The following is a 15,910-nucleotide window of genomic DNA, read 5'->3' on the forward strand; positions in this document are numbered from 1 at the left end:
AGGGGGCAGACAAGAGGATTATGGTAGTTGTTGCGGACGAGAAGAGCGGCTCATTCGAACCTCGCAGAGAGAGGGACTAGCTAGCCAAGGCACTGGGAAACCCCGAGCACTGCGGCTGCGTCCGTGGCATATCCTCGAGGAAGAGCTGGAAGACCATGGATTCCTGACAATCTAACGCGAGCACGTACCACACGAGGTAGGCGTACAAGGAAGGGCTCATCCAGAAAGGCCACGACGAGTTCACGAGCACCGACCCCAAGATGGTGGAGCTGAGGTCGTAGATGTTTTGCCAGGCTAGCATGCTACTACCACTGGGTGAAGCCGCCGAACAAGGGCAGATGGTGCCGTCGACCGGAGGACTCCTAGGTACCCGGTCGACGACATCGTGAAATGAATGCCCTGCACGCTCGTGGTGCCCTTCAGTAGGACGACGAGGAAGAAGGAAGTGGCCAGGGGAGTGTCACTACCGCCCCAAAGCGGCGCCATGTATGACAACAGACCGATCCGCCAGACTATGCCAGGGTGGACGTGACGTGGACGAACCAAGAAATTGACGATGATGAAATCGACATTCCCACTCCAAATGGGATCAGACACAAGTGAGGTATTATGGGAGAATAAGTGCTCTAGAATAAGAGCAACATTATCTTGGACGAGACAACGCCGGTGTCACAGCCCTCGCCGTCTCCCGCGGGTGGCAATGACGACTACGGCGGCGATGATGACAACGAGAATGCTAGCCTAGGCAGCAGTCCACCTCCTGGCACGAGCAATCCATAGGGAGGTACAGGGGTAGCATCGGGCAATGATGCACCACCGGCAAGTGGTCTGAAGGAAGGCAAAGGGCAATGTCCTCCCGCACCGAGGAAGCCTACAGAAGAAGAGGACGCCATACCCTGGAACCACACCAAGACGAGCTGGGTGGCCTATCAAATAGCCAACGAGCACCCATTCTCAACTACGTTTGAAAGGTATGCTACTGGCAAGCATAGTCAAACTATAATTTATGCGGAGATGCTAGCTGCTTTTTTTCACTCCTAAACATCTCAAGCCCCAGTGTTCGAGGCCGAAAACACCATTGTTGATTTGGCCCCTGTCGGATGATTGCCCCGGCAACTATGAGCATGGGAAGTTCCTGTTGATCTTGGGCCAGCTCATCAATGACGAGCTGTGGGAGGTAAGCAGGTTCCATGTCTGGTACATGGAAGCAGCGAAAGTGGGCCTAGAAACATTCATCGTCAAGGTTTCGGCAGAGTACTTCCACTTGTCCGACGATGCTCAAGTCGTCATAGAATTCCATGACATGCATAGACTATTGCGACGAAAGGACCTCAATGTCGCCCCCAAGTCACCTTGTTTGCCCTGTAAGTTCATTACGACTTTCACACCATTGCATCGTTGTAGGTACGTTAGGAAGAAACTAATAATGTCATGATGACTTGTCCTTGCAGGATGCAGTCCTATGTAAGCAAGGAATTGGGCAAGAATATTATCTATCTCTCTCCGATGCATATTACAGAGTCATCGTGGGTTACGATATACCAAACACTCATGAAAAGCTGGTGAACTTGAACCCGCAAGAGAGAAATTTCAGAAAGATCTGCGCTGCGAATGGAAGTATCAAGCGGGAACGTACATCTATGGAGCCATGAAGGTGGTCCGGGGAAATGGGTGTGTCATGGCCGCCCATCAGTTTGGGTAAGTCGAAAAGATACTTGGAACATATATATAGCTACTAGGATCATCACTTCTCATATTTGAAGATTTCAAATCTGTATTGTTTGAATGGTGCAGCGGGGGCATCATGGGCCACTAGATTGCATTTCTAATCTATCCTCAGGATGAAAGGGATGTCGTATTGGACTCTTTGTGGGATTCAAACAAAGAAGGGTACAAGAAATTCGAAAGCGTATTGAGATTGTAAGTGACGGTACTTATTCATTTACAATAAACATAGGTGTTGAAATTGACACTAGTGGTTTTCGTACAACGCTTATAAGAAGTACGTGCAAGATCCAGAGTGCTATGATCGAAGATATGAGAAGAACAAGAATGGCACAACCCTGAAACTTAGGCGCGACTTCCTGGTACGTATCAAAAATCGTTTGTGCTATTATAACGAGCATGCTCTCTATATATGTTCTAATAATTATATATTATATATATCTTGCAGTGCGCCAAAGAACCTCCTGCAATAGTATTATGTGGATTCTACGTTTACGAATACCTGAGGACGTGCAACAAATTCAGCCACAGCTGGTGGCAGCTCAAGAAAGCACAAGGATGGTGGCGAAAGTAAAAGGTCGACCATAACAACTTCACTCGAATAGTAGCGAACATATGTAAGTTTATCACATACTCCTGCGTGCATGTTGGGCGACTGTTCTTCAACAAGGACAGCAAGTTAGCGTGGGAAGAGAAGTTCGAGAAGATCAGAAACTGGAGCACCCAGCTACGTGTCCCGGATTTAGCGTTGCCAGACCTCTTTGGATTAGGGCAATTAAGGTAGCGAACACCTTAATTAGTTTTATCAAATGTAAATATATGGCATGCATGTAATAACTTCAATGATGTTGTTTCGTGGTATGATAAGGATGAGACGGCACTAATGAATGTGTTATATGTTTGTGCTCGGTATATGCGTATTTGTCTGCTTTTATATTTTATATATGTGTTTAATTTGCGAAAACAGAATTTGATTCAAATTCAAATCAAATTGCCGAGACCATTTTTAAAAAAATGAAAAATATTAACGAAGGCGGGCAAGTAACAATGGCCTGCCACCGGTAATCCTTTAGCTGAGGCAGGCGCCTTAGCTGTACCGCCTCGGTTAAACGAATAACAGAGGCGAACAAGTTAGGACGCCCACCTCCGTTAATGGACATGAATCAAGAAGGCAACCTCCGTTAAAAGTTTAACCGAGGCGGGCAGGGCAACCGTCTCCGTAAAGTCAGGATTAATCGTGACCTTTGATTGGAGGCGGTTGCAATGTCCGCCTCCATTAACCCAAAATGCCTGCCACCATTAAGTTTTTTGTACTAGTGGTACCCTGTGTAGTATGGGTGCGTGGCGGGTGGCTGCTCTCTGAGAATCGCCCGCTCCCTTGGTCGCGATAGTGTTGCCCCGACCTCCCGTGGGCAGGTCAGGGGCCTTGGATTCGGCTAGTTTGGTGAGAGCTGGCTCCCGTTCGTGAGTCCCATACCCGTAGTGGGTATGGACGTATGCCTGTCTACCGAGTTGGGCAGGATTTGGATGGTGCCGAGCCACGCGCTGTGACATAGCCGAGTCCCGGAGTAGTCTTGACCGTCAGGGGGTGGGGCTCGAGGGATGACGCTCTGCCCCAGGACCTGGTGGTTTGAGGGTCGTCCTTCTCTGTAGCCGGTGGAGTGTACGCGGGCATGTGCGTCCTGTTAGGGCAGGCGCATCCAGTGCGTCCTGTTAGGGCAGGCGCATCCAGTGCCTCCACCTACCTCCTATCTTCTCCTGTGGCTGAGACCGGAGGTGGTCGAGGCGGTTGCGAGGTGCATGGTCGGGTGACGAGGATGGTCGAGGCAGGTCTCGTACGGCTCGGGAGGGGAGAGTGGTCGAGGTGGGTCGTGGTTTGTTGGGCCACGGCTGGCTGAGCCGCCCCAAGTGATTTCTAAGTGTGCCCTGGGGCACCCCGGTTATGTGCCCTCGACAAGACCCTTCGCCGGAGTACGACGTCCCTTGCGCGGCGAGCCCAACGGTCGAGGATCTAGCACCACCGCCGCTAGGCGTGGGCTCGCTAGTGGCGGATGAGGAGAACCCACGATGGAGAAGGTGTGGGCGTCGAGGCTGCCATGGCGAGCCCTGACCTCCTTCAATGGCTGCCAAGGCGAGCCAAACTCACCGCCCTCCCCCGACGTGGCGATGGGAGCGAGGCCACTTGGCACTGTGAAGGTCTCGATGTCGACGATGACATCATCGTCCTTGGAGACGCGATCGCCCTCGCCCGTGGACCAAGAGACGATCTTGCCCTCTGTCATGGTGGAGCTCAGCATCGGCATGAAGATCTCCCGGATCTTGGCGCGAACCATCCTTCCATGCCGCGGCTACCTCCGGTGTGTGCTCATTGGCACTGCCGCAGTACAAAGCTATGCAGGTAGGGTGGATGCGGAGAGAGAGCGATACGAGGGTCGTCGCCATTGGAGTGGAGGGATTGAAGGAGCTAGGTAGAGATTGAAGGAGCTGACCTGTAGGGTCCATGTTGAGTGGAAGGTCACCATTGGAGTGGAGGGATTGGAGCTAGGTAGAGATTGAAGGAGCTGACCTGTAGGGTCCATGCTGAGTGGAAGGAGACAGAGGTTGCGGGGTATTTTCGTCTATACAAAAATACAATGCACTGCATGTGAGCCTAATATTTTTCTGCTAGCCTAAAAAATGGCACTGCTCCGATTTACTCCGAATTATAATGGCATGGTTCCAAACTTGAAGAACTGTAATGGTAAGAATCCAAATAACCCTATTGCTTTTGCAACAACTCAAAACACGTGCTCGTAAATCAAACAAAACTTCTTATATGACAACTATTTGTCTAAGAAACATTTTATGTTAAGGGCATGTTTGATTCAAGAGCTAATTGATAACTAGCAAAAAAGTTAGCTAAAATTAGCTCTAGCTCATCAAAACAGGAGAGCTAATGGATAGGGTAATTTTTTAGCGTCTCAACTAGTAAGTTACCCAACTAGCTGACCAACCATAACCAATTTGAGCTAATTTTTAGCTCCAACTAGTAACTAGCCATGTGTATCAAACAGGTCCTAATACATGATATTTTTGGAATACAAAGGTACAGATTTTCCATGAGCATATTACAGCTACTAGTTCGAATATAAGCCCTCCCAAATGCGAGCCACAGCAAAAATATAAATTCCACTACTTTTGTATGAGCAAAATGATCACCAAACGTAGGCAAACTTTGCTAGGAATGGTCAAAATAATATACAAAAGGTACACAACTAAAGTCTAGCAACGGCAAACTTAGGAGATGCTAGATAAGAGGCAACATATGCTCTACTATTGCATTGATATGGATAAAAAATGACCAGAAGATGTCCTCTACAGCAGCATATTTACACCAATGTAAAAAAATAATCAGTATGGAAATGGCTACAGAGATACCTAACCAATTTCCTGTCCCCCGTAAAGAGATAATAAGCAACCACCTATTCCCACTAGCGCTCTTCAGAATTGTACTTATTCCAAGCTTCCTGCACAATCACAGGAAAAAAAAAAGTTAGCCTCCGTCTATCGCAACAAGTAACTTGATATATTCAGAAAGACAGTTTATCGCAACAAGTAACTTGATATATTCAGAAAGACAGTTATCAATTTATCAACACAAGACTTACTTTCGCTAGTCATCAGTAACAGGCATAACTTCCAAAGTTTTTTATCCGTGGTGTGGCCAGAGACATACTTGCGATTTAGAATGAGCAAGCATTTAAAAACCAGTATTACCAGATCTATTACTTGTCTGTCAGTTCCGTACGGATTAATTACTTCAGTATTAATTGGGTATTATTTTTGCATTTTCTTTAACGCAGCCAGTTCTGGGACATGATACACTTTGCCTGAGTAGGCTTTCTGTCAATCATAAACTGGATGTCCTTGAAATCCTGCTGGAAACTAAGCCTTTGTTTGATCTGTCTTATTATTCACACTAATTTGACTGTGATAGTTGTATTGTTATATCCAAATGAACACATATATTACACATTCAGAAATGAACATGAGGGGAATGAAACAGCAATAGACCAGCAATGAGACCGTAATGCATATAGCCCATATATAGGTCCATCTAACAGATATCCATGTCTGGAACAGAGAAGACGGATAGCTGGGTATTAATGCAGAATAATATGCTCCATCTGAAAGCAAAAATCTAATGCGTGTGTTACAGTAAGGATATGTGAAGCACCACAGCAATGCAGAAACATCAACAGAGTCCCAGAGGTGACTGAGGCTAAAAGAACTTGGGAGTAAAGCAGCAGCCATACCAACAAAAATATCGAAACTTAAGCAACTGTAGATAAGCAACTAGTTTACAATGCAAGATGAGCAAACACACCTTAAGAAGATCAAACACCTTCTCACAAATGTATTTCTGTCTGATTGTAGCACCTCTTTGCTGCACTTTATCTGGATGGACACAAAGGGTTGCCTTCCTGTATGCCTTCTTGACACCAGCAGCTGTAATAAGATCTGTGAGGGGAACTGACTGCCAGCCACTGTCTGAACCAAGTATCTGCCCAGAAGACGAAAAATTTGCATGATTGGACTGGTGTCTGATTCCAGTAGTTGAAGTTCAAATCCAGCATGCCAGCTCAATGATGAAATGCAGAATTGAGCTAAGTGAACTCAAGAAAGAGCTCACGGAATTATTTCGTCCAAAACTGTACCAAGAGTGAATCTCCAACGAATTGGATTACGCATGCATACTGAAATAAAAAGATTATGCATGCTAAGAAAATTCTCAAAACAGATAAGATGGTATAAACATAAGTAATAAATTAGTAGGAGGGCATAACCTGATGCATGGTGCTTGATTTTTTTCATTACAAACTATTTATGTTTACGCCTGACACTCTTTTAATGATATTAACATGAACAAAAACTATATATTATACACAATTGAGTAAAACCTGGTGTATATTAGTATTTTTTTAACAAAGAACCCGGTGTATATTAGTTAGCCATTCCTTACACTGCCTGAAATGAATTTACATAGAATCCATGTTTTTTCTTACCGAAGAATCCATGTATTAGGAGTATTATTTATATTTATTGGCAATCTAATGATGGGCACAAGAAAAGTTTCTGACAAGAACCGGTGGAAGTCCTACAGTAACCAAGATGTAAATGGTTCAAACAGAAGTCCTATAAGCCAAAACACGTACATATTGCAATGTGGACAGCAATGCTCGCAGATTTCCTTCTTTTCCATTTGACCATCTCTTGACTTCAGGATCAAGAAATTCAGCCAGTCTCTGTATCCAAAAGTAAACATTTCATGGATAACAAATGTTATTTAGAAACAGAGGAATATGTTTTTTCTTTCCTGATGACCAACTATCTTACATGTTTCTCAGCCTGCTCCCTCTGCGCCAGCATGTCCTGCATGTTCTTTTCAGCAAGGGCTTTCGCCTGAAAATTGGTAATGATGAGGACTTCCACAGGCTAGGCAAAACAAACAAGTAAAGAAGGCAACATAGCAATAGCATTGGACGATACCGCTCGCTCAGCTGTGCGTTGGTGCCTTTCCAATTTTGCTTTATGTCGTAGAGCTGACTCAACCTCAACTACTATAAATAGCAAACATGACAAAGCAAGCCAAGTCTCACGTGTCATATAAGATAACACTACAGAAATATTACAGAAGATTGGCCACAAATACTTGAACTATCTTGCAGTAGGATATACTTCAAGCAATACCTTCGACACAAGAATCCATGCTTTTTCCATGCTTATTATAAGTTGCCTTCTGAAACGATGCCTCCTGTTGATTATCCTGTGTCAAGAATGCAGATTAGAACAGTATTTAGTTTGCCTATGCAACAAAAAAAAAATGCATACATAATGACATCAGCTACCTGATTAGGTGCCTTAAAACTATCCTTAAAAGAGGACCTGAACTTCCCCATTCGCTCCTTTGCATCTGCAGCAGCTTTTGCCTTTTCAATTGCCCTCTCCCGAGCTTCAGCAGTTGCTCTCTCAACTGCTGCACGTTCTGCTTTCATTCTAGCTTCTCTCGAAGCCTGCTCCAGAGCTGCTTGAGCAGTTGCCTTCTCTTCTTTCTCATGAGCTTCTGCAGATGCTCTTTGACGTGCTGAGGTGATCCTTTCTAACGCCATTCTTTCAGCCTTAGCACGAACCTCTGCAAATGCCCTCTCATGTGCTTCTCTTGTAGCTCTCTGAACAGCAAGTCTATCTTTTGCTCGCTCCATTTCCCATTCCTTCTCTTCTTCCAACTCTCTTCTCCGTCTCTCTTTATCTTGTTCCTTCACTTTTCCCATTTTGCATTCTTTTTCTTTCTCTTCATCAAGTCTTACCTCCTTCTCGACTTCTCCTTCAGCCTCTTTTATGTCATTCCTCACTTTAGTTCTCTGAACATTAAGATTCTCTTCTCTTGATTTTAGAATAGTTTCTGATGCAGTGTCTTCTGCAGCCTTATGTCTAATGTCACTGTCCAAGTAAAAAGGTTGCTGATCCATGAACCTTACATTTGATATATTGTCTTCTCTCTCTCTTTCTTCTATTTCGCTTCCAATATTTTGCCCTTCTTCTGACTCTGTACAATTTTTGGTTGGAATTTCTCTACCTGCTTCTCTGCAATCCACTTCAAGATTTTCAAGAACAGGAGTGCTTTCATCAGCCTTCTCAGCAGAAACAGACTCAGGTTTTTGGGAAAGGTGCTGCATGCTACAGCATGCTTCTGAAAAAGAAGCCTGCAGATTTTTTGACATTGTGCTCATCTTCATGGCATAATCACTGCCATCATCAGTGATAAGTTCATCAGCAGAATCAAATAGATTACCATCTCTGTCACTACTTACATTAAATTCTGCACATGCATCTTTGGGCTTCATGTAGACAACAGTTTCCATGGATTTCTGCCCTTCCCTACTGTCATGGTTTAGTACTTCTGCCACTGTCTTTTCAACATTGTCCAGCAAGCATTCTTTAGTCTCTCTATCCTTTCCATGGGATATTGTATCACTGAATCTGTCCATTCTGTTATCCAAATCTTGGGGTCCCCATGACCCTTGTGATTCTTGGCACTGATATGGATCTTTGTCAAAACTACCACATGTTCTCACATTTGATTTCATGTCTCCTACAATTATATCAGTTTCTGCTTCTTCATATTCACTTTCATTAGCAATACCACTTCCTGAAGTAACATAACCTTCCTCTTCAGCAGATCCAGCAACCTGATCCATATCTCCCTCTTGAAAATCTTCATGTGCATCAGCTTTCTCCTCAATCCCGAATTTTGTCATTTTTTCATGGATGAGTGATTCTGAATTTACTTCATTTGCTCTTCCATTTTTGTTCTGTAGGCGTGATTCATCAACAAAACTGAGTAGCCTTTCTTCCTCAAAATTCAAATAAGATTTGGAAGGCTCTTCTAATTTTGGTGTTTTCGCTTCAATTTCCTTGATCTCATCAGCATTAATAACATTAGAATGGTCCTGTAAAATCTGAGTCCTTGCTGAAGTACAAGGCAACCCATCAATGCATGGAAGCTGAAGTTCCTCTTTACTGTTGACATCTTGGTTAGAGTTTCCTACCAATGGAGTTTCCTGAGCTGTGCTTTCAGAATGATTTTCATTACCATTGGCATGACCTGCAGATAAACAAGGTTCCAAAAATGTACTGGAGATTTCTGGGTCAGCATGGACCCCTGCGGGTAAATTATTCATGCATGAAATCTCAAATTGCGCATCATTTTCGTGGCCTAGAGAATTCCCCACCCCTGGACATTGTTTTAAATGGGAATCGGTTGCCTCTTGGGATGCCACCCTTTCATCACAGAGGAACTTCTGGAAACCTAGGTGCCTTTTCTTCAGCCTCCACGAAAGCTATACCGTATTTTCCCAGATTTACATGTTCTGTTCTCAGAACTGTTGTACTGTTACTGCCCCACAACTTTCTAAACCTTTTCGGCTCACCTGCAAAACCCCCTTCCTTTACTTTCTCAGACTGGTCGAGCTTGGTGGAAGAATTTGTCATCAGACCATTATTTTCTTTGGTGGGCTCTTGATACGTCACCCTTTCATCACAAGGAGTAACTTCTGGCAACCTAGGACTCTTTTGTTCAGCCTCCACAGAATCTATACCATCTTTTCCCTGATTTACATGTTCCGTAACTTCTGGATACCTAGGAGTCTTTTGTTCAGCCTCCACAGAATCTATACCATCTTTTCCCTGATTTGCATGTTCAGTTCGAAGACATGTTGTGTTGTTACAATCCCACAATTTCCTAAACCTTTTTGACTCACCTGCAAAGCCTCTTGACTTTTCGTTCTCAGACCGTTCAAGCTTGGCTAAGGAATTTGTCATCAGACCATTGTCTCCTTTGCATGCATCTTCATTAGTTCCGCATTTCTGATCATTGCTAACCAATTCATAAAAATCAGCATCTGATGTCCACTCTCCTAATTGTTCTAGATCACTGCCATTTTGCATCATCTCCTGAGGCTTCCTTGGTAATATAATCCCTTGTTTGTCATGATCACTATGAACAGGCTTAAGTGAACCACTGCCCATGTTTTTATCCAGCAAAGCTATATCATTGCTTTGATTTCCCTCTTTTGCCAATCTTCTCATATTCAGCTTTTCTTCAAATAGATGCACTTCTTCAGGTGCATTACATTCCTTAATTTCAGTTGATTTTGTGCTTCTGTGATGAGCTGGTCGCTTACGGAATTTAAAACTGCCGCCTTTTCTCTCCATCAATTCTTTTGCAGCTTTTAATCTGGCTTCAGCAAATTCCATTGCTTCCTTCATAGCAGCAGCAGCAGCAACTGAGTTACGATTGACATCAGAATCTCCATTTTCGTTGCTTCCCCTTTTATTAAGCAATTTAGATGGTGGCATCAGTGGTGGTGTAGTTGTACTTTGATGGGTGCTGCTGGAAGGCTGACGTTGGATACCCTTAAGAATGGATAGTCGGGGGAAGGTGCTTCCTCGCTTGGACACTGAATCGGTGCTAGACCTCTTGTTGTCATTTTCATCCTGGCAAATATTTTCAGAGATGGGAGGGCATGTTGGGATATGCTTGCTGCTGATCAACTACATAAGCACTATCAGCACTCTCCAGGCTGGAATCTGCAACGTTTGGTGGGCTCATCTTCTCTTTCACACCATTAGCATGTGTACCACTGTCCATTACTGGGACATAATCCATTTCTGAATCATTTGACAAATTGCAAGAGTCGACCACATAGCTAATTGAAGGTTCTACTATGCAAGCGGTCATTTCAAAAAGATCATCTGGTCTTCCCCTGGTGGTCTTGTTATATGACATAGTGAACGTTTGCTCGCCATCTGGAGGAAAGGAGACTGGATGAAATTGCTCGTCATCAAAGTGCCTGCCAGAACCAGCGTCTGGAACTTGTTGATAGAGTATAGATGGCTCAGCATCCAATTGGGCAGATTCTTTTCTAGTTGATGATCTGTAGATATGGAAGTAATGAGCACAAGTCAGAAACAATAAAACATGGCATGTGCATTCACTCTCATCAATGATATCAGAAGGTTAGACCACTTTACACAGCTAAGAATTCCCCAAAAAGACACAAAGAACTATAAAACAATGAATTAAAAAAAGATGAAGGTATCTAAAGGAAAAATTTAAAGGCTTTGTTGTTGTTGTTGTTGTTGTGTATCTAAAGGAATTATGTTGTTGAACTTAATAGGGAAGCAGGCCCCATTGCACTACAGGAGTACATAAAATGTTCCACAACATGTTTTGGGAACCTAGGATCAGAATTCGTAACTGACTGTCATCATCATGACACATATCTACTTCTCTTAATGAAACACGTGCAAACAATGCACATTGACCGGAAAAAGTGACACATATCTAGTCAACACAGAAATAACCAGTAATGAAAACACGCAATTAAATTTAATAAGTGAAAATTCAAGATTGCACAGGCATCTCTCTAAGTCTTCCAGTTCACAACAACTCCAAAGTGGAGAAGAAAAAAAGACAGCACTTCAACACAAGGGAACTACTTTTGTGCGAAAGGACTTCCTCAAACAACTCCAGATATACAGTATGTAGCCTCTTCAGTCGTGAGCATTGAGGCCCGTGACCAAATATAGCACTTCACCAAGCACAGGCCTTGTTTAGTTCCTGGGTGTAAAGTTTTGGGGTGTCACATCGGGTGTCAGTGGGGGTCTCGCATGGGGTGTTCGGATACTAATAAAAAAAACAAAATATAGAATCCGTCGGTAAACTGCGAGACGAATTTATTAAGCCTAATTAATCCATCATTAGCTCATGTGTTACTGTAGCACTTTATTGTCAAATCATAGACTAATTAGGCTTAAAAGATTCATCTCGCTAATTAGTCGCAATATGTGCAATTAATTATTTTTTTAGTCTATATTTAATACTTCATGCATATATCATAACATTCGATGTGACAGGGTGGAAAGTTTTGGGGTGGGAACTAAACTATTAGACAATCACCTTTATGGATCAGAAAATTTGCAGTACACGTAGCTTGGAAACGACATTCCACCATCCTACCCACACAAAATTAGCCGAAATAGTAAAGGAGAGCGGAACCAAGGCTTAAATTGGTAACGCGAAGGCAGCATTTCGTCGCCTAAATGGTGTGCGGTAAAGACGAGCAATCCCTCTACAGTGCAGAACCTAGCCCCATTAAACCCATTATTATTATATATCTCTAAGAGCGCCAGCAAAACAAGAGCCCTCCCCTAAAAGTGGAGCATAATTCTTGGCCCGTACAATGAGCCTGACGCAACAGTGCCACAATGGACGGGAAGAAAAAAAACGAAATCCTGAAATGGGGGGGCAGAGCTCGTACCTTGAGCTCCCGCTCGGCGACGCGATCTCCTCCAGCAAAGACTCTGCGCCAGGAAGCATGTCCTCGTACGGCACCGCGAAGCCCCCGAAGTCGAACCGGCCGAAGATCTCGCCGTACCCGCCCGCGCCGGCGCCGGCGCCGTCTCCGCTGGCAACGGCCGGCGGCAGGTCGAGGTAGGGGATGGAGCAGGAGGCGGCGACTCCGCCGAACACCTCGGCGTAGTCCGCCGGCGCGGTCGTCCCCGCGGCAGCGAACGCCGGAGGCGGCGGCGCGAACCGCGGCGGCCCGCCGAACACGTCGTCGTAGGAGGACGCGGCCGCCTGCGCCGCCAGTGCAGCCGCGGCGGCGTCCGACGCCTTCCGCCTGTGCCGCCGCTCCCGTTGGTGCCGCCGCGGCGGCGGCGCTGGCGCCGTGGCAAGTGGGTCCTCCATGGCCGGCGGCGGCGCCGTCTTCGGAGGAGATAGTAGGGGACGGCGGCGCCGTCTTCGGAGGAGATAGTAGGGGACTGCGAGGCAAGTGAAGCAGCTGCAGGGGAGGACGAGGAGCGGAGCGGAGACTGTGAGGTGAGACCCACGGCCACCGGCTTTGGCGATTCAAATAGGTTTGGTGGTGATGGAGCCGGGGGTTTGGGGAATGAAAAGGACTGGTGATGGATGAATCGAGTGGTATGGTAGGGTAGGTGGAACCGGGTGCAGGTGGCGTTTTTTATTGGGTAGTGTTGCTGTCCGGACGTTCGATGGATAGCAATTCATCGGACGGTGCCGCAGACGTAGGCCCCGCATGTTTACGTGACGGAGGTCCACGCTGCTCCTCTATTTCTCTTTTGTGCTCGTTTCCCGCGTCAATCGTGTCGCGCGTGCCCCCAGCTCGCCCCCGTAGCCCGTCCCCACCCCCACAGCCTGCCAAGTCCGCCTTCGCACCGCCCCATGTGCGCGACGAGCATGCACCATCTTCCCTTGACCGCAGCACCCTCATCCGCTCGCCCCTAATACTTCCGTCCACTATCCCTCCGGCGAGCCACGCGCCCCCGGCCGTCTGGCTCGCCCCCCGGCTGAACAACATAGAAAGCTGAAATAAAACACGTGCAACAACACAGAAAACAACTACTGCAACATTAGGTTGAAGCAGTTGAAACACCATGAACATATTATTGCAACAACACGGAAACAACTACTGCAATATTAGGCTAAAGCAGCTGAAACATCATGAACATATTATTGCAACAACATGGAACAAACTACTGCAACAAACAGGTTGAAGGAGCTGAAATATTTGAAACATATATTGCAACACTGGGTGTGAAGCATATGAAACAACGCTCGAATAAAAAACACTTGCAACAACATGGAACAGCTACTGCAACATGAGATTGAAACAACTGAAACATTTCGAAAATATTATTGCAACATTTGTGCCAAGCATATGAAACATCCAGATCAGAATGATTGCAACATCATCTAGAAACAAGTGAAACATTTTGAAACAGTGCCTGCAACAAAAACTTTGAAACAAAATGCAACATAGGCAAAACATCCCCCAGATCTACTTGTGCAACATTCTTACGATTCAATTTCAACATACCTCTAAAGCGTCTGAAACAACTGAAAGATACAATTGCAACATATAGGGGGGAGAGAGCCTGCACGTGGACCTACCTGTGGGGGAGGACTCCGGTGTCGGGGAGGGGCGCCGCCAGTGTGCGGAGGAGGGACACGGGATGTGGGAGGAGGACGCGGGGGTTGGGGAAGGAGACGTCGGTGTGGGCGAAGGAGTCGCCGTGGTGGGGGAGGACGCCAGTGTCAGGAAAGGAGACATCGGTGTGGGGGAAGGAGCCGCCGTGGCGGCGGAGGAGGAAGCCGGAGCGGGAGAGGACGCCGCCACCGCCGGCCAGGAAGGGAGCCAGGTGTGCGGAGGACGGGCGGAAGGCGGGAAGGAGCACGACCGCTGGCTCGCGGCGCTATGGAGCGCAATCGGGGGCGCGCGGGGCTCCTGGATCCATGGAGGAGGAGAGCGGCAGCGGCAGCGGCAGCGGCAGCAAACGTGTGGACGGGCTGACTGCAGTGTAAGCGGATAAGATCGCGAGGATACGCGACGCTGTATCGAATCGTTATACGACGCGCGTCCGGAACCGTGGGACAACATTACTGTTTTTTGTTTGGGTCCACGTGGCGGGGGCAGGGTGCCCGTCCAGTCACCACTGTCCTTTCCTCGCCGTCCGCGCGGGGCCAGAGTAGGTTGTCCGCCGGCGACTTGCGGTTTTTTATTAAAAAAACTTTGTTATTTTTTTTAGAAACTGTAAATTTGTTTTTTTCCTTTTTTGAGGGGACTGTAAATTTGTTATTTGCCCTTGGAAATTTTAACGGGGCTGATATACAATACTAAACGGCCCGAACCCAAATTATTAGCGACTAGTAAACGGCAACCAACCAGCCTGCCACCGCGAACCTCGCCAGCGGCCAGGGCCAGACTGTTTGTTGAAGAAGATATGCCATGCTAACAATGTTCGGTAAGAAAACAGGTCCATGTCAAGTAATAGACTGTACATGCGAGTGAACGAACCATTACGATACTCTGGCGCGTGAACAGTGAAGTGAACGTGCGACTGGCCTTCCTTAACTTGTCGAAGCAGAAAGGGTAAGGGCACGTTTAGTTCGCGAAAAATTTTGGGTTTGGCTACTGTAGCATTTTCGTTTGTATTTGGTAATTAGTGTCTAATTATGGACTAATTAGGTTCGAAAGTTTCGTCTCGCGATTTCTCACCCAACTGTGTAATTAGTTTTTTTCGTTTATATTTAATGCTCCATACATGCGTCCAAAAATTCGACGTGATAGACAAAAACCAAAATTTTTTAGAACTAAACGCACCCTAAGCCAACACGATATTGGCAGAATAATGCCGTGCCGAAACGTGGAAAGAGATGGACGACGAATTAACAGCATATTCGGTTGGCTGGTTCGTTTCGTTTCTAGTTCGTGAAGAAGTACTGCTGGCTGGTTTGTGTGAAAAAAAAAATACTATTCCAACTAAAAATTTACGATCATTTACGACAAGCTGTGAGCCAAACGAAGGCTAGGACGAGGGGAGCCGGCAACGGGAACATGTACAGAGACAAATAATACAACGAGTGTTGTCGGTAAGCAGAGCGCCCGTGCGATGCGATTCGGATGGTTTTCCTGCGTCTGCACGGTTATTATTTGTCGCAAGAGAAGACAAACCCGGACGTGTGAGTGTGACATGGGCACATGTGGTGCGCTACTGCATGCCGCGTACGTGGACCGCGCAACAGCAACCGGCAATTTCCTACTGGCTACGTAGCTCTGTT

At 46.0% G+C, this 15,910-nt stretch overlaps 1 pseudogene; it reads right to left on the minus strand.

Moving 5' to 3' along the window:
- Positions 1-5,018: 5,018 nt before the first annotated feature.
- On the minus strand, positions 5,019-13,195 carry LOC136456267 (auxilin-like protein 1; annotated as a pseudogene).
- Positions 13,196-15,910: the final 2,715 nt, after the last annotated feature.

Source organism: Miscanthus floridulus, chromosome 6 (assembly GCF_019320115.1).
Source record: "Miscanthus floridulus cultivar M001 chromosome 6, ASM1932011v1, whole genome shotgun sequence".
Lineage (NCBI taxonomy): Eukaryota > Viridiplantae > Streptophyta > Magnoliopsida > Poales > Poaceae > Miscanthus > Miscanthus floridulus.